Raw genomic sequence first — 19,619 nt, 5'->3', positions numbered from 1 at the left:
CGCATTCAACGAAAGATAGAAACGTGCATTTATTTATTTATTTATTTATTTATTTATTTATTTATTTATTTATTTATTTATTTATTTACTCTCAATCGCCGAGCCATTATGGAGGGGAGTGGGGCAACATACAAATCAGTACATTACTAAATACGGGGCAAAAAAAAAAAAGAAAAGAAAAGAAAATTACCTGTTGTCATGCGGTATGAAAGCCACGTGGTACGAAAAAATAAAGACAGATGGCTGCCATATTAATATGATACAATAAAATCTGAAAGCGAAGAAGAACGTAATCGCGCAATATCATTACAGATGAAAACACGAATCACAGATTCACAGAAACGAAATCAACGCTATTTGGTAAGGCGGGTATTCTAGAATAAAATAAGAAAAAAAATACGAATATGAAAAGAGCAATATCAGGCATGTGGCGCTCGCTTAGAGCGAGAAGAGAAATAAAAACTTCACGTACTTTTGTTTACGCAGGATCATGCGCCGTTTTGCGAAATGAGGTGTAATAGGATATGGACGTGATATCAGCCTGAAGGTGGTTCCATTCGTTAGACCGTAGACGTGTGTGTAATAAATGAGCAAAAATGCATTGAGTGGCTCTAACCTTATGCGAATGATCAATGCGGGGAAAATAATATGCTGGATTTGGAATGAGTTGGTTGCGTAAAGATTTACGGTAATACGTTTTAAAAAAATAAACATAGACGGAAACCTTTCTGCGAAGTGACAAGGAAGCAAAGGTAAAAGTGAACTTGCCTTCGTAGATTTATAACACTGAGCATACGGCTGTATAGTTAGAAAGAATTAAAACGTGCGCCGTTATTCCGAACTGATTCAAGAACGTGTTGGAATTAAGCCTGCTTATATCATCCGAAATGGAAGCAGCGCATTATGCTTTAGGGCTAACGAGGGCTTTGCAGAGAAGTCACGAGAATTTTCTCGCGACTTCCACAACTGGAGTTCAACTGCAGATTCATATAGTTGCAGTTGTAACAGCAACCAGGGGCGTAGCCAGGGAGGGGCACATCGGGCACGTGCCACCCACCCCCCGAAATTCCTTTGTACCAGGATATACCTGGCATAAAACAAAGTCCGCATGACCCCCCTCCCCCGAAAAAAAAAGAATGATTGGCTACGCCACTGACTGCAACTTGCCAGTCCAAATGAAGCATTGTCCCGTTCGCATTTGTTTAACCATACGGAAATATCAGAGACTGCAGCTAAACCAACAGATTCCAGCTGGCAATTCGATGCAGTTCAACCACGACGATAGCAACGGTACAATTTACCAGTCAGTTTTGGCATGAGTTGTTTATTTTCTTCGATTACATCGAGACGAGCGTGTGAAAAGCTGCCGTTTCTCCCCTACACCTCGCGCAAAGTGACGTGGACAAGCACGTGGTTTCTTTCTCTCTCCGTGTATGTGCGTGAAAAACATGTGCACGAACTTGATGGCCAACTAAGATTTTTCGCAAGCTTAAATACATGCGACGGCACGACGCGCCTCTTCACGCAGCGAGATAGCGCCATGGTCAGAGTCCTAGGGAAAAGGGGAGACCGCCTTAGGGACAACCGGAGCCAGCAAACTAGGTACCGCCGGTTCCCCAGGAGTCCCGACGCATTGTCCCCGGCCGAGAGGACTTTGAACTTTCGAGGTGAAGGGCCCGGGCATCGACGGCATGACCGCGAAATGACTCCACGACTAGGAGACCGAGGGTGGAGGACAGGAAAGGGGAAGCAGGAAGCGGGAAGCTGACGGCGAACCAGGGGAAAAGGAGGCAACTCCGCAGATCGTTGAGCACTATGCGGAAATTACGGTTACGCGTCAGTCGTGCTATCAGTAGTTGTAACTCGATCGCCTTCGCGTACTCGCTCGCTTTCTCCTTTGCCCGTTCGAGAGCAGTTGACTTGTTTACGTATAGAACGCGGAAGTACTGTACCCAGGAGCAGTGCAAGAAAACAAAGTTTGCGGAATGGGTAACAGAGGGAGAAGATGGGAAAACGAATCTTATTTGATGAATGGCGTAGAGTAAAAAAGGAAATGCGACTGCGCAATATATACCATACAGCACGCTCCAGAACCGCGAGCCGTCTCGACAAAAGAAAAGAACAAGACGTGTTTACAGTTATGAGATCGAGTTCGATGATCGTGAGATTAAAAAAAAGAAGAAGAAATAGAGGAAATGGTCCGCAAGTAAAATAAATTTTGTTTTTTGACTTGCTAGGCGTATTTTTTTTTACACATTGTTATCACACTCTTGATTAGTTGTTGATCATGTGTTAGTATTCAGTAAAAATTGTGTGCAGCAGCTCAAGAAACAAATCAGAAAGAGAGATAAGGCCAGTGAGAAGAGGAGCACATTATTTTTTTCAGTGTCTCAGTAATCGGAGTTCCGGCATAAACGCGCTGCCCACGGACTTCCTTCCTATGATTCTGAACTAAACGGTCTGATTCCTCGTTTTCCGTTCATAATTCGAAAACGATGATGAAGAGAAATTAATTTACGCGCAAACAAGCAAAGGAAAGTAAGCGATTTCGGCGTAATGTTACGAAAGATTGTTACGCATCGCTTGTGCAACCTCCCATGTACCGTCCGACCGCTTCGACAGCAATCGAGTCGGCGTTTGGCCACTCTTCGAAGCAACGTCGCGGCGACTAAAGAAACAATCAACTTGCTCTCCCGCATCTAGAAAAATTAGGAAGTTTTCACTTAGTCTAATTTATTTGTTTTTTTTTTTTTTTGTCCTTCTCTATTCTGGCAAACCTCCCTACGTGTTTCTAGCGCCCCCACAAGCCAACGGTCTCCCGAAGCGGGAAAACGGTCTTCCAGGAAATCTGCGCGACGCCCCAAACGGGATCGATTCCTAGCTGCTTCCTCGTTTTACTTCTTTCTCGTTCAAGGCTCAAAGGTGCCACATGGACAAGAGGAGCTGCGTCACGTGGTTCTTCACCAGGCACCGGAGGTCCCTGAACTTTGTGCGTCGGGGATAATGGTTGGCATCGAATGCGAATAGTGAGAAAATTGCACAGCGGGTTAATGAGGGACGCCGTAGTAGATCGAGGGCTCCTTTTTAATTTTGACCACATGGCTTAAGGTGCACACGATCGTTCTTGCGTCCCGCCCTCATTGGAATACGACCCGGCCGCGGCCGGGAATCGACCCCTACTGCGGCGTGCCTTTTTTTTTTTTTTTGTTAATAACATTAGTGCCGAGCAAACGATGCCCCAATTTGTGACGACACGGCAAGGAAGTGCGGGAATTTTTAAACGTGGTGCATAGCTACGTACCTGTCTCGCTTTTTCGTCGTTTCTGATCTATTCGCAGCTCCCATACATGTAACATAACGTTCGTATACTGACGTGGTATCTCAGATGAAGAAAAAAGGAACGGCACGACATTTTTTTTCTCAAACTTTCGTTTTATCCCGTAACACGTCAAGACATGGTATGAAACACACGGTGTATAACGGAACGACGCGTTTACTGGTTCTATATTACGTTCATGTTCCAGGGCACGTTTTCTCTATCTTTTTTTTTTTTCCTGCCCTTTAAGCTCCTGGTAACTTCTATTTACCCTCTATAGGCATGCGTAATTAAGGCATACGGCATATAAACTAGCGCTTGGTTCGCGAAATAGAAAACGAAATCACGGCTTTTGCTTTCTTCTAACACGCATAAGTGCACTGCAATGCCCAACCGAATGTTGTGTTTAATGGCGCCAACGACAGCGACCTCCGCGCACCGTTATAGACCTTCCATATCTCTTCTTTGTTTGTTTGTTTGTTTGTTTCTTTTTTCCAAGCGTTTTCTGAGTGGTGCTCGCAACTCAGAGCGTCTTAACTTCGCAGCACAGTATAGCGCGAAGTGCATCATCATCATCATCATCATCATCATCATCATCATCATCATGATAATAATAATCCTAGTTAACGCACACCCGCAGGACGAAGGTGTCTCTCTTTGACCTTCAACTATCTGTCTTGCTCCAGCTGACACCATTCGCCTGCAAGTTTCTCAAATTCATCCATGGCACCCATTCTGTAACTGTAATAGGCCCCCGATTACTTGCCCTACGTATTACATGGCCTGCCCAACTCCACCCCTTCCTCTTAATTTCCACTAGTATGCACACGGGAAGGCGGGGGGGGGGGGGGTATTCTTGGTAGTTTACTTTCGAGAATATACCTTTCGCGTTCGCGTCTGTGTCTATATATACGGACGACAGCCTTCCCGGCACAGTGCCAAAGTCTCCTGTCTTTGCACAGTGCATGGAACGTTGTCTCCCGCAGACGCCGACGCGTCCACCGCTGTAATCACGCGAAATCCGGTAAACGTGATTGTATCCCCGAAAGTGAACGAACAAAAGCGCCATTGCCCCAGCATACCAAGCGCAAGAAAACGCATGCTGTCCCGTCTTCATTTCGCGTTTTTGTATCCGGTACACACCGTGCTCGGTTCAAACACTGATTAACGGGGTCTCTTGCTTCTTGCGCCACACGAGCTCGCCTTACGTAATATAGGGAAAAGCTTCGAGGAGAACCTGCCGTAGTGTTACAGCAACGATTGTTACATCAATCAGCCAGTTAACGTTTACTTGCAGTTTGTGTGAAGATAAAGCGTCCTTGCATAAGCCTCCATATTATAGCTCCGGCGAACCCTTTATACAAAACTTGCTTAGTCCTTCTGGCGATTTCCTCGCTTTTTCGAATCAGGATGACTCTGACACGCGGAAAAAAAAAAAAAAAACGCGAATGCGATACTCGCCAAACGAGCAGTGGAGAAAGTTGCAAACCAGGCACACGTGTTTGTACAGGGGCAAATGCACAATTTTCATGTTTTCTGACTTACAGCATCTGTTAGTAATTCGGTGTGTGTATAGTATACGATGTTCTACTGCATGTCCTGAAAGCGTCGCAACGCTCACGCCACGGACACAGAAAGGTACGCAGTGCTATTTGTTTATTCATAATGGTATACAACACTGCTGTACTACCTGTGGCTGTCGGAATGGTTGTTTGCAACCGCTTATTATTTCATTTTATGAATGGTCCACAGACCAACGTGCTACTGTTGTGGGTGCCACGAAATCAATGAACATCTATATTGTGCATCCCGCCTCGATATGACGTCCATCTCCTATCTATCTCCAGACTACCGTTAAACCGACTCGACTTAAAAACGTTTATAGAGGAGAGGCTATTTCGCCACCATGGTGATTTACGAGTCATGAACAACACACGAGGGGACGTCAAATTCGTTTTTAAACAACGATTGCTCGCGATGCGTGAATTCGAGTCTGACATGTCAATAAGCAACGATTAGCTTTCCCATTGAACATTTAGTCTCATTGAACGCTTTTACGCAAGGCATGCGTCTTCAGTCACCATGGCCTCTTGAATGTAATTTCGATGTTCACTTTCATATTGCTCAGGCGCGGTATGTCGCTGGTGAAAAAAGAGAATTTGCGCGTCACTGCGATTTTCGAAGAGGACCTATTTTACTTTTTCTATCCCCCTTTTCGTGAGACTCCCGTTGATGACCTCTATACAGCTGACACCTTAAAAGAGTCCCAGTGAAGCTTCAATTGAGTCGTACTCGATTAAAGTCTGTTCCTGGCCGCTTGAGTTCGTTTTTTACTGCTGTTATAGAAATCGCTTTAACGGCGTTGCAGACGTGATAACCAGTGTGACGTGTCCGAAGCCTGCGGTTCTTGTTAGTATGCCATGTTCTTTCCTTTTCTTTCGTTTCGCGAACCTGTTTTCAAGGGTATATTTTCACGTTTCGGCTCTCCAGTTCTTAGCGTGCGCCTGCGTTCATCTCCTTTCCTATGCGAGTGTTCTTTGTAGCCGTTCCTTTACCGCGGCCGCAAGATAAAAGCCTTGTGTGTTTTCATCAACCGGTCGTGCCTTTACTTAACGGTGTTTGACCATCTTTCCCAGCAACAGGTTTTTCTCGGACAGCGCCACCACCACGACCTCTTCTCCCGCGAAGGTGCGGCCCGGTGTCGATCCGCTCCAGTGGTGCGCTGGTAGCCGCCTTTCTACCCGAAGCGGCAGACCCACCCCTCTTCCCCAACTCCTTCCCTCGCCTCCCTTCGCGACGCCGTCCCTTTCCCCCTTCTCGTATGTTTAGGGAACAGTCGCGTTTCCCCTTCGCCACGGGGCCAATGACCGCCAACACCGGCGGTGACGTCACGAAGCAAGCAACGGGAAACGTGGTTCAAATGGCGATGCTTCGGCGGGGCGAGGAGGAAAGAAAGAGAGAAATGAGGGAAGAAAAGTTTCGCATTTTTCTTTCTCGTTTTCCTCGCTTTTTTTTTCTCTTCTCCCTTATTTTCGCTCTCGCCCTCTATTTCTGTCCTTTCCATTGCAGCATTGCGAAGCGGGGTTTGTTTTCGACCGAAGGATTCGAGAAACGTGGTGAGCGGGGGCGGCGGCTCGTTCTTGTCTTTGCCGTTACGCTGCTCATTCGTCGCTCTTGAGCTTAGCTCCGAGCACGGTCAATAATTCGTACGGTAATGAACTTGTGTCTCCGAGAGGTATTAAGAACAACAAAGAGAGGGATTACGTTTTTTTATTAATTTAATTTTTTGGGACAGAACGAAGCTGTCGGCTTCATTGAGCGCATCTTTAGCCTCGTCTCCCTTCATGCTTACTTACATTTTATTTATTTCTTTTGTGACTAAAGCTTTCCTAAATGAAATCTCCGTTAAACCCGCTCGCAGATTTGTCAGTTTCGAAAACTGCGCAGTGCGAAAGAGAGAAAGACAGGCAGACAGACCTTGCCTGCAGCAACTCTCACTGCGAGTGTCTTGCCCACCCGCCTCGAATAGTCCCCGACCGCAGTGCATTCTTATTCCTTCTTTTATTTCGCGCTTGAAGTTGAGTGGCCGCTGGCCGCATCCCGACATGCGTGCTGCAATCTAATTAAGGAACAGCGTATAAAGCCGTAAAAAGCGCAGTCCCAACATTTTCAAATGATTCCGGAGAATCATTATTCACTCGGAGATCTTGGCGTGCCTGCCTAACTGCTTTCTCGGTCAAAGCCTTTTGTTCTCGCTTGCCTACTGATTTCATTCCTACAACTTGCACAAAAAAAAAGGGGGGGGGGGGGAACGGCAGCTGTTGCGTTTGGAAGACTAGCTGTCGCAATAGTTAAACAATCCTGTAGGATAAAAGGCAAGCTGCGATAAAAAGTGAGCGTCTGTGAGAATAACGTAAAACATAAGGGGCGAAGAACTTACGCGAATGCTCGATAAAGTCGATGCATGGTCCCCGCTTGGTTGATTGTAGGTTGGCAGCCACGATACAACTAAGAACATTTCATTTACAACTTATACAATGATCAATAGAAGGAAAATTAAACCTAGTGAAATACTACAACGCGCTAGATTCGTGATCTGTTTTCAACAGGCGGGAACCACACAAAAATGAAGCCGTGCGTCGTTTTATACACAACAAGTCAGAATGCATGTCAAAACGATCCTGCAGAGGGCCGTTCAAATAAAAGCCTTAAAAAAAACAGCAAAGTGAAATATTTAGTCAAGAGCAGTATAGTAACAAATTACAATACTGCAAAGCCAAAAATGTCACTGAATGAAGTTGCGCCGCCGTAAGCAATATATATATATATATATATATATATATATATATAATAAGGAAGATATATGGCGACGCCACCGTGAAGTTCCTGCACTACATCCTAGTAACGTCATGAATTTTGTCACCCACTGTTCGGGACTAGTTACTTGTTCATCGACAAGCCCGGATTATATAGATAACATTTTAAGGAAACCAGACACACAAGCTAGCGAACTTTAATATATTTCCCTGCAAGGACATGGTACAATTGAACACGCAAAAGTACTTGATCTGTATCCACTGCGTTCTCTACGATGAAATCTACTCGCACCGCAAGCACAAACTCAGCAATTATCTAACTAATGGTCATTCGTGGTTGTGACGGAGATGTGACGGAAAAGTTTTAACATTTATGATTTTGTCATTCTCCGCAAACATCATTCGTATAGGTCCTCAGTGTTAATTAACAATCACGTAATCAGCAAGATCTGAACCTAAAAAAAATGTCTAGGAGCTGTTTAATATGAGCACCTAATATTCCACAGCCATGCCCAATCAAATATTCAGAAAATGTCATTTCGTATTCATGACATGATGGAAACAAGCTCCTTTTGAAAATCAAACGTTCTTATGTCTTTGAGTTATGCGTACATATATACTGTCGCATGAGCGTCTCGTTCCAAGGGGTAGCACGTTGACTCAGCGGCCTAGAACTGGACTAGGAGAGGAATCGGCAGTTACAAGGCAACGCTAAAGAAAACCAAATACACTTATTTACATCGCTATGTGAACAGCGGTCAGCTAAAGAAAAAGAAAGAATGGATAGAAAGGAGAAAACAAGAATATCAAAGGCGATGGATATGTCTCGTCCGCCCGAGAGGCCGCGTTGCTTTTTAATACACATTTCCAGGAGAGCAAGGTAACCATCAGCAGAAGCAGGCGCGGCCGACGGTCGGTCGTCATGTCTGGGCTTGCTAGTTGCTGCGCTAGCGTCTTCCAGCGTCGAGCGTCGTCGCAATTGCACACGCATTAGAGAGAGGGAGCAGGTTTTGCACTAGGCCACAAATGCACAGACAACCGCCTACGCGTGCGGACACGCTCGTTCATGCTCGCCGCTAGTAACACGGGGCGGCGTTCGCCGCTTGGAAGCGCCCGGAATGTATTCGTTGTCCGAGCGACAGTATACGAACCACTTGGCGTCGTTTTTGGCCGCGTGACATGAATGTTTGTCCCGGAGGCGGGTCGTAGCAACTTTTACGCAGAGTCATCCTCCATACTGCGTGTCATCGTAGGGAAACACCGACCACGAATCTCTCGCAACTTCACTCTACTAGAACAAGTGGTACGGCTGATGACATTATAGTGATATCTTCATCCCACTCTGCGGCTGTTCTTCGGACTCTCCATCTTCTATCAGTACGCATGTTGATTGGTCATAAGTTGTGATTAATCATGTTTCTTCTCATAAATAACCAGTTGCATATTGAGGGTATCGCTCGCCCTAACCTCGTAAACCTTAACAATAGTAGGTTTTCCGAAGATCAGATCTTTTTTTCGCACGCCATCCGCGGTGCGATCGACCTCTCAAAACCCGATTTTCTAACAACGTTTTGTCAAGAGCACACTAGAAAAGTGCAATTTTCTAAACTTCTACTTCAAATGTCTTTATAATATTTCCCCTTGTAATAAAGGAACACCTGTGAATCGCGAAAAAGAAAATAAAGAAGGAAAGGATCGGGAACTTTGACTAAATCGACCAATATATAATTGCCGAGCCCGCCCGAAAAAGGGGTGGGCGGTCAACTGGAGCGGTGGGCCGGGGTAGAAGGCGGCAATTACCCCACGCCCACTGTGGGGGGAACCTTGCATGTTTTGAAGCATATCGCTCTGGAATACCGTACCACTTGATCAGGGTTGCCAGTTCCACTTATAATAAGCGGATTTGGGCTTCTTTTTTCACCGAGCCGCTTGTAGATTTTTACAGTCGCTTGTCGCGTTTTTTCTTTCTTTTTTTTTTTTTGGGGGGGGGGGGGGGGGGGGGCTCATTCGCGATTTTCCAGCAAATATTGTTATTTTAGTGCCTATCACACGCGTTCATCGTTAGATATACGCGAAAGCAGCAGGAGTCACAAAATACGAAACTGTTCTTATCCATTCATCAATGCTTTGACGCCTTGCCAGCAATCGTGGTCGTCGTAGTGTAAGTGGTCGAAGTATGGTAAAAGATATCGTAAAGAGTGCGAAAAGGAAACGCAGCTCAAGGACTGGTTATGCCCTGTCACAGGAGACAATAAAAAAGCAGCACGCCAGTATTGCAAGTGTGAGATTCATGTGCTGGCAAACGTGCAATGAACACGGTGCGAACTACCCTGGAGACTATTTAAAAAAGTAAATGTGTGCTTTCGTTCATTCTTGCGCATATTTTCTTTGTACAAATAATTAAAGTTATTTGTTTACCTTCCCTTCGTATTTTTGCGATTTTTCATACTATAATTACACTATTTTCAAGAACGAGAAAATTTGTTCAACTTCCGCTTCTCTTGGGCTTCTTCGCAAAAGTCCCGCCGCTTTTTTGGGGCTTCTTTTGGGATGATTATTAGCTTGTTTGCTTGGTGGCATCTGGCAACTCTGCACCTGATATCCAAGTAATGCGCATTTCATCAGTCTCTCAAACGTAACGTCAACGAATATCTAATAAATATATCATCGAGCTGTTCGATATTGCCTATTAAAGAATACTGTCACGCGGTTATTTCTTTTTTTGCAACGTTGTATATTCATACCGTATACGTCTCTTTTTAACTCTGCAGAATTGGTAATTTCCTTGGTTGGTTCTAATACCTATAAACACAACGCTTGTTCTCTGAGCGCGCTATTCAATTTTCTCCCTTTCTTTTTACTGATTCAAAACATTTCATCTTAATTTATCCGCCAACTGTCTGCCACACTTGCTTTTTCCGCGACTTGTTTCTTTTGAACTTACTGGCATGTACTGTTTGGACATGAGATAAATTCAAAATGCGCGTGATACCATGACTTTCATTTTCACTGCTGGCAACCTAAATTTTGCCGCCAGATAAATACAAATATGGACTCCTGCAAGAAAACTTCACTCATATAAACTGATTTAGCGTGGTTCATAGCGGGCCCGACGACAACGACTCGGAGCATGTCGCAGACCAAGATGAAATTCTTGTTGCAGACGAACATAGTTTTCTGTTCTGGCAACTTCGGCTCAGAAGACATGGTGCTCATATGCCTGACGATGACAATTGCAACCGAAACCACGATATTTGGCTTTCACCGCAAAAACACCTGCGCAAGATAAACAACACTCTAGTGAATACAGATCAGTAGAGGATAAAGATTAGAACGAGTATAGATATTTGGAGAAAAAACATATGAAAAAAAAGGTAATTAAGTTGCGGGCTTTGATTGCCCCCTCGTGGGTACGTGCCACACGTTGAAGGTGACAACAACACCACCATAGCAGGCTTGTTCTATGGCATGTCCATGGTGCTATCACACTTGGCAGTATGAATGTCATCATTTATTTTTCCGTGGTTCGCATGTGTACCTCACTTCTGTGAAAAAAAAATACCTGAACATTTTTATCTACGTAGCCTCCATAGCGCCGAGTACACAGAGAACTTAGTTCGGTAGAGGGCTAGCCCGGCTAGGCATATATGTGCGAATAACAGGTTCTGAAATTTGAAAGACTGGTTATTTTCGGGGACGAACAAGAAAAGCAACACAAGGAAACTTAAATTTATTTTATATTTGAGATGTAGCGTCAAACGTTCTCCATTTCGAAGATAAACGAGGTGGCTTTAACATACTTAGTATTCATTCTTATCGCCAGGTTAGGAAGGAAACTAATTTGAGGAAGTTGATACCTGACAACTTAAGGACAAACTCTTTTCGTGTTCAGGCGGACACATCGTTCGTGAGAACGTTATGTTTCCTTGCATTGGGGTCGGGAATATTGACCGTAACAGAACACTAGAATTTACTTGTTTCTATCTCGCCTTCTTTCCTTCCTCCTTTTTTGTTGTTGAAATTTTGACCTCCCACTATATATTCTTCGCTTTTACGAGTGTTCTCGCTCTGTCAGTGGGAACACAAAAGCCGCGAGCTGGCCCGCACAAGCGGTTTCATCCAGCGCCAAACGAAAATGAAACAGAGGGAAACGGGAGAGCGCGACGCGGAGGCTTCTCCGCAGTATGACTCATCTTGCAGAGAAGCCCACCGTGCGATGTTTTCCCCCTCTGGCACGTTGAATGGAACGGGTGCATGCGCGGTGAGGGGAAATTCTTTTGTACAGCGACCACCTGCATGGTTTACTTTTAGTTTCATAGCACATGTTTTCTTATTTTTGTTAGTGCTTTGCCGTAAGTACCGTTCTAAGCGCTCTTTAGTTGTTATTTAGTTTCGAAGCTCGGCCTGCAATCTTTGAGCTTCCTTTGTTCGTTTATGGAGGACAAGTCGCGCAAGCGTAGACGTATTATAAGTTTCAGGTACCTGAATACCCCAAGGGTGATGATATTATACCATTATGTTACGCCAACCAGAGTTGCCAAGTGAAGCGATATTATTTTTCGTGCTCGACGATGGTGCCAAATGTCTAAAAAAATAAATAGTCATAAGGGCTTTTGTTATCAGAACAAGCGCCTCTTAAAAGAAGTTATCCGCTTTGTAGAATAATTTCGCCATAACAGAAGTAACCACGCATTTTCTTTGTTCGTAATTAGTAAAACTTGTGGCTCGTAACTTACGTGTAGGCGCTTGGCCGAACACAACAAATCGATGTTACTACGTCACCACAAAGTACGCTGTGAAACTACAAGTGTTTGAATACGACCCGTGAAAGGAACATGAGCGGTCGCAAAACGAAACGCACTACGAAAGAAACAAAGGCTTTGGCGTACTTGACATGATCCAACTTTCCTCCGTGATTACCACTCATTAGCGATGTTTAGAGAAGCTGTGAACATTCTTTAATTTATAAAGTTATTTTTTCACCGTTTTTCTTGTTTTTCATTGTCCCATGGTCGCCCAAGACATTCATAAATATCTAACCGCTTTTCATGTACGTAGACGTGAGTTGAACGGTGCTTGCTCCCGTTTCTGCAGCAGCAACAATTCGATAAACGTCAAGCTATCGGCTTAACAAGACCGTTGAACTTATGTACCAAAACTGACCGATTCGCACTACTCACAAGCGAGCAGACCGGCCTGGGCACGCTTCCTAGTATCCGACATAAGGCGAGAGTAATGACGTGTTAAATCAGTCACTCACCTAGAAACCGTAAAAGGCTTGTTACGCACGTGAAAAAGCTCAAACGACGGGCAGGTGAAGTGCGAAACGGAACAAGTCATGCCAAAGTTCCAAAGGAAAGAAGGGGGGATCACGCCAGCATCGGCAGTAGGAGGGGCAGAAGCAGCAGGTTAAGGTCGCATGGAGCGTGGGGTACGTGCCAGGCAAACAATCGATTTTTTCCCATTGACCAAGAGAACACGGGCGCTGGAGGTTGAAAAGAAAGGTAAGACTGGAGACGGTCCCCGAAAACGGTCGGGGGCATGCAGTCCGACTCCCCGACCCAGCCTCACTCTTCCCCCGAAACGGCCACCCTCCTCTCTTCGCAGACTCGCAGCCCCCCTGAAGCTGCATCCTCTCGCCGACGCACCCGCCAACCAACGGGGGCGGTGCTCGAGCCACGGGCTGCGCGTGCGAACGTCGGAAAACCCGGAGCAGAGAGAGACGAAAGCCGAAATAAAATCGAAAAAAAAGAAAAGAAAGAAAGGTGAGCGCCGAGTTCCCGTGGAGGCAGCGCGAATTCCCCACTTTCCTCCGAGACGTGCTCCGCGCGGGGATGATTCATCCACGCGGCATACAGGGCTGGGGGAACGACGGGCTATACTGACACAGCCGGGAAGTACTGAGCCCGGCTTATAGCCACGCGCTAGCACAGCAGCCTCTTGTTGCCCACCTAAACGAATTGCGGGCCTGACGAGGCGGCGAGGTTTGCTGCTTTGATTACGCATGTTGACTGGCTTTCTGTTGATTAACTCGCACCCACTTGATTCGGCGAGAGAACGAGCGTAATTTAAGGGACGCACTAATTGCACGTGCCACATTTACAGGAAGAAAGACGGAAGGAAGAAAAGCGAACGAAGGTGCTATACAGAAATAGGTTTCGTGCTGGTAATGTTTCAGGATTAGTCACGGACGAGCAGGCTATGCGAAGCGCGCTGCCTCTCGGAGCTTGTGTGTACTGGCTGCCTCCTTCGCAGCTGACAGTTCGCATAAAGTCAAGACGGGCTTTCGAATTTTACCGAGGTGGAAAGGTACGGCTTCCGCGCAGATGCGTCGACTGAGACATCCCGAAGAAACGTTCGCAGCGACCGCACACTTGTTGCATTGATGCGTCCGAGGGCTTGCACTACCGCAACAAGGCAAAACTTACAGGCATAGTGAAAGTCCTATACGTTGCGTTGCGCTGCATTGAAGTTCCAAGTACATAGATAGAAAGATATTGTAGCTTTAAAGGACATGCGCGAAACGGAGTGAGAGTTATTTTCTTGAATCTTATTCAAGTACCACCGAATCGCCCAAATAAGAAGTTACGACCTCTTAGTCAAACGTGCAGCACATTACCGCTACCGTATTGTGGCGGTACCGGTGACGTGGACGGTAACTGTAGCGCCGGTGGCGACGTCATAACTCTGCGTGATGTACCACGGCGTGTGTTTTGTTTGAGCGGCCATGGTCGTACCAAGGCTCTCCTTTGCGAACGTATAGTGAAGAAAGGAGAGAGAGAGAGAGAGAGAGAGATGAAAGTACACCTATCAATAGTACGCTGTTGCCGATATTTTTCAACGTCACCAGAAAAAAAAATGCTCATTTCAGTAACCCGATTCTGCGCGCTTTATTCAGACAGCGTCGCAGGATTTCACCATATGACGCTGCTGCTACAATTTATGTCTGAGTGAGTACAGCATTTTTCGATTCCGTAATATATATAGCGGAAGGCAAACCAACGTGCTACATTTCTGCCATTCCTTACACAGAAACGACAGACCGGCTTAGGTAATCGGCGACAGAGGTCACCAATTTTTCTTAAAACGCCGCTGCCATAACGCTTGCCTTTATTTAGCAGTTAGACAACGGTGGCGATTCTTTCGCGAGCTGAATCACGATCAAAACAAGCTACAAATATGCAAACAAGGACGCGCTACGACGCAATAGAGTATTATAGAGATGCATACAACGAAGGTTCTGCCTCGCAGCAGTATGGTGTTGGTATGGATCGAAGCCCATTAATGTGTTTTGACGCTGTTATGCGTGCTCGCGCATCCCGTCTATTTCCCCTACCAAAGTGTAGGGTAGCAAACCAAGTGCAAAGCATGGCCAACCTCTCAGTCTTTCTTTCTCTCTCTCTCTCTCTCTCTTTAGGGCAAGCGACGCCCTGGTGCGAATAGTCTTACAGGGGCCCGGCGTCTTTTTTAACCATGTTAGGATATCGTCATCTTCAAATGGCATTGACAGTCCTGTCACCGGCAGGGTGATTCAATTTGCTTAGAAACTCATCAATAATGTTAAATAACCAATAAACGAGGTACCGAAACCGAAACAGGTAGCTGCTTCGTGTAACGTCACGATGAGTCGATGACGTCAGATCCTACAATACCGTAATGTAAACACGCCGAACACGTGCTGCTAAACAAGCAGTACACGTTGTGCTAACGCAAAAAAAAAAAAAAAAAAAAAAACGAAGCTGATGACGTCTCCTGAGGACACGGGGAGCTTTTACAGCTCGTTTGATCTAGACAGCAGCGATTTCAGCGACGATATGAGTGCTGAAGGATCGCCGTTTGCTTTTGACCCGCCGCCGCTGCCGGTGCTAACATATGGCGCAGAAACTTGAAAGTTTAACAAAGAAGCTCGAGATCAAGTTAAGGACAGCACAAAGAGCAATGCAACGAAACATGTTAAATGTTAGGGGTAGCATTAAGAGACAGGAAGAGAGCGGTGTGGATCAGAGAGCAAACGAGGATAACCGATATTGTAATTGACATTAAGAGAAAAAAAATGGAGCTGGGCAGACCACGTAGAGCGTAGCGTCGATAACCGATGGACTATTAGAGTTACAGAATGGGTGCCAAGAGAAGGGAAGCGCAGTCGAGGACGGCAGAAAACTAGGTGAGTGATGAAATTAGGAAATTTGCAGGTAGAAATTGGAATCAGCTAGCGCAAGACAGGGGTAACTGGAGATCACAGGGAGAGGCCTTCGTCCTGCAGAGGACATAAAAATAAGCTGATGATGATTATGATGATGATAATGATGCTGGGCAAGGCAGCTGACGTTCCCAAGCTCAACGCATTGTGCTGCGGCAAGACAAAGAGAAGCGCTGGTCATCATGTCTGTCAAACGATGATTCTCAGCCGTTGCCTCGTAGAAAAAGGAGCCAGCGTCGTCGTTTCTGGGCCAAGTGGCGATGTAGTCTGTGACGTCGCAAACACAGGGTGGCCAGTAAAAAGTCATACATTCGTGGGAATGAGTCGGGAACACGTAACCAATCTTTAAAATTCATTATCAGGAAAACTAAATGACTTGGTCATATTGTTTGGCACAGATAATCAGAGTGCAAGAGAGAACGTATATTCACAATTTATCAAGGTCAGTGTACATAAAAAAAAAAATCGCCGGGGTTGCCCTTTGAGTGCCATCTGAAAGAGCAGAAGCTGACCGGATGAAAAGAAAGACGACTGCTCAAGGACTGGCCGTGATTCCACACACCTCAAAGTATTTTTATCCAAACTCTCCTAGATCAGTTAAACGTCCAAATTCGTGAGGTGACGCCTGTTTGTTGCAATACCAATGCCATTAAAGTTCAGATCTACGATATTTTCCCCAATGCAAAGGCACTATCTGACCGCATGCTAAGATTTATCTTAAATGATTACTTTTTGCACATACCGGCCAAGAGAGTTATTGCCACTGAGACTTCCCAAAATAAAGAAAAGTGTGCAATTGGAATATTTTCTACTATTCTCGATCGGGCGTTTTCTCTCCGCCTCCTAGACTTCGTAGCGATGTTTCTAGCAGAAGTTTTAGCTGTAATACTAGCCCTCCGTAAACTAAGTACATCAACACGTTGCCAGGTTTTGCGATCGTTAGCGCCCCCTCATTTAGCTTTGATTAGATTGGTTTGGGTACCAGGGCGTAAGGGCCTATTTCTGAACGATATGGCAGATTCATTGGCGAAAGCATCCCTGAATGGCCCGGTCATTCAAATAATCTCGGCATCAGCACCTCGTTGCGAGGCACGGAACAAATCAATGAGGACAAGTGGCCCTCCGCTATCAAGAGCCGCGATGCCGGTGCGCAACTATGGGCTGTCAAGAGGGCCCACGATGCGGCGGTCGGGCATGGCCTGACTCTCCAAACGTGGGAGTGGTCCGCTGCGCGATGAGTCGTGTACCTCAGGAATTTCATTAAAGTTTTTCCATCCATCCATCCATCAGCTTTCATCATAGGGGCTAGAATTCGGAGACAAATGATGCTGCGTGAATTTCACGCCCCTTCTTTAACAAACTCCTCAAATTTTCAACACTTGTCGCATTATTAGAATAGTAAACTCTGTCATACGCGAGCACTTGATGTCGCATTCACTAGACTACGTTGCCGAATTCAATTTCTAAATTTTTTTTACCTACACAGAGCTGGTCTGGTTCCCTTACCGAACTGTACCCTCTTGCGGGGAACATGAAACAATAGATCAATTTCTCATTTATTGTAAAATATATCCTGAATTGGGGAAAAAGAACCTTAGAAACACCGTTACGCCTTTTTAGATTAGACTAAAATGTTGAAAATTTACTATCTTTGCTGGCCTCGACTCTTGCGCACAGCGACAGGAAGGTTGGCGATGCCATCTAGGATTTTATTGCAGGGTCAGAAAGATTTCGACTATAAAATCAGAACATAAAGTTTTGTTATATTTCTGCAAAACGATTAAATTAGCTGTATTTTTGTTTTCATTTAATCCTTCATTCTATTAAAATTATAAGCTATAATCTCTCTATTAATTCTCAAATACCTATTCACAAATTTGTTTGCATTATTTTGTAATTCTCCTTTCTTATTGTTATATCGAACTACCCGGTTCTTGGCCAATCTTCCAGAGTGGGTGTGTGCCACGAACATCTAGGCTCTACATCTACAACTACATCTACTCGGGATCGTGTCCCTAGCTGGGTGAAATGAAGGTTTCCTTTCTGACAACTTCTCCCGAAAAAACGCGGTGACGATGAACATGAAAACTGTGACAGACCATAAAAGCTGGAATAGTCTGTTGTGGGAGTGCCCGAACTACGCAACTCTTCGACGAAAGCACTAGGAGGCTGACAGTGCCCTTCAGCGAGCACTGTACGCCTTTTCTGCGGAATCGGGCATCCTCCGCATGGTGCAACTGTACGGGGGAGAATTCCACATCTCCAGTTTCCCCAATCCCATCAACCCCAGCAGACCAAGGAGGCATTTAATAAAGCTTTATCATCATTTTTGTAAAAGAAAGTATTACAAATTTGACACCTTACGCCCCCCCCCCCCTCCCCCAGTAGAAAAATTAAATCATGCCAGTCGTACACACCCGAGAGGGCATTCGCGGAATTCACGCATTTTGGATTACCTCACCTCCTCTTGGATACCACCGAAAATTGGCGGCAGCACCGTCGCATCTTCGTGAGTAAGGCTCTGTAGCCTTTAGTGGTGCACCTTCTGCGGGGCCTTCGCATTTGCCGCTTCTACCGATGCCATTCCTTTGTATACGGTTACACTCGCGAGGAAACGAAAAGGGAGGCGAGCAGGGAAGCTGACTTGCGTGAGCGCATTTGGCTGATCGCCGGGATTACGGGGAAAAGCGCAGTGCCGTGTAAAGCGGGGGACGATGAGGGAGGGGGGCACTCGGACGCGGCCTCTCCCATGCCGTTCGCCCACGGTCAATCGAGTACCCTACAAATGGTCATATAGACGCACCACGCGATTCGGAAACACAATATCCGGAGAGGGAGCCCGCCGGGCACGTACGCGGGTCCAGGCGAAAGAGGCTACGGGGGGCGAGGCTAAGAAAACGGCAGAACACTGCAGGAAGACAAAGACGGTGCTTAGCGCCATTCGCTGTACGCCATGCGGTGTGCGCTGGCTGATTCGCTCTATAGTTTGCGAATTACAATGGGCAGGCGTACATAAAGCTCATGTGCGCACGGTTCTACGTTCTACCAACAGCGAAGAATCGCTGCCGTGTTCAGCGGCGCGAAAGCAATTAACGCGACTACGCACGCATGACAAGTACTATAGATTTGCGCTGGTCTTTAGGTTCTGAACAAGACAACTGACTCTAACGTAACGTCAATCTAAATGTCAAGGTCAGCTGCCAAACAGCGCAATCGTTGCACACACGAGTTAGGCAACGTACTACCGTGTTTCTACATCATCGCTAGCGACTATGACATAAAATTCGCAAACAGCCCTGCATTTTCAAGATGACAGCGGCAATGCGCCGATCCGCATGCTGAAGAACCTACCAGGCGGCGCAGAGTCTTAGCGGCGCGGACGCAGGAGGCGGGGTATGAACCTCAAAAGCTGCTGCTGCCGCTCCAGCAGCAGCAGGAGCAGCAGCACAGAGCCAGGCACATCAACGGTGCCCCCCTCTCCACCCTTCGTCTGGCATTGATCGCGTCCGAGCCCACCTTTGGTATACCGTCCCCCGTTGAGGAGCGAGCCGCAGAAGAATCGCGCGTGCGTTCCCCGCTCTCGAGCCACGCTCCCCACTGTTGCAGGCGAAAATCGACGACGGCGACTGTACTCGAACGCGACCGAATGCTGCCCTTTGTTTTCTTTGCGTTAGCAGTCGTGGTACCTTCGAAGGCACGAACACAAAGATGGGGCTCTTGTGGCAAAATTAGCCTTTTCTCTGTTACAATACCGCCCTCTCACTTTTCACCCACTGCCTTTTCTACG

This window comes from Dermacentor silvarum, chromosome 4 (genome assembly GCF_013339745.2).
Source record: "Dermacentor silvarum isolate Dsil-2018 chromosome 4, BIME_Dsil_1.4, whole genome shotgun sequence".
Classification (NCBI taxonomy): domain Eukaryota; kingdom Metazoa; phylum Arthropoda; class Arachnida; order Ixodida; family Ixodidae; genus Dermacentor; species Dermacentor silvarum.
The sequence above is the reverse complement of the archived record's forward strand: the minus strand, read 5'-3'. Positions refer to the sequence as shown.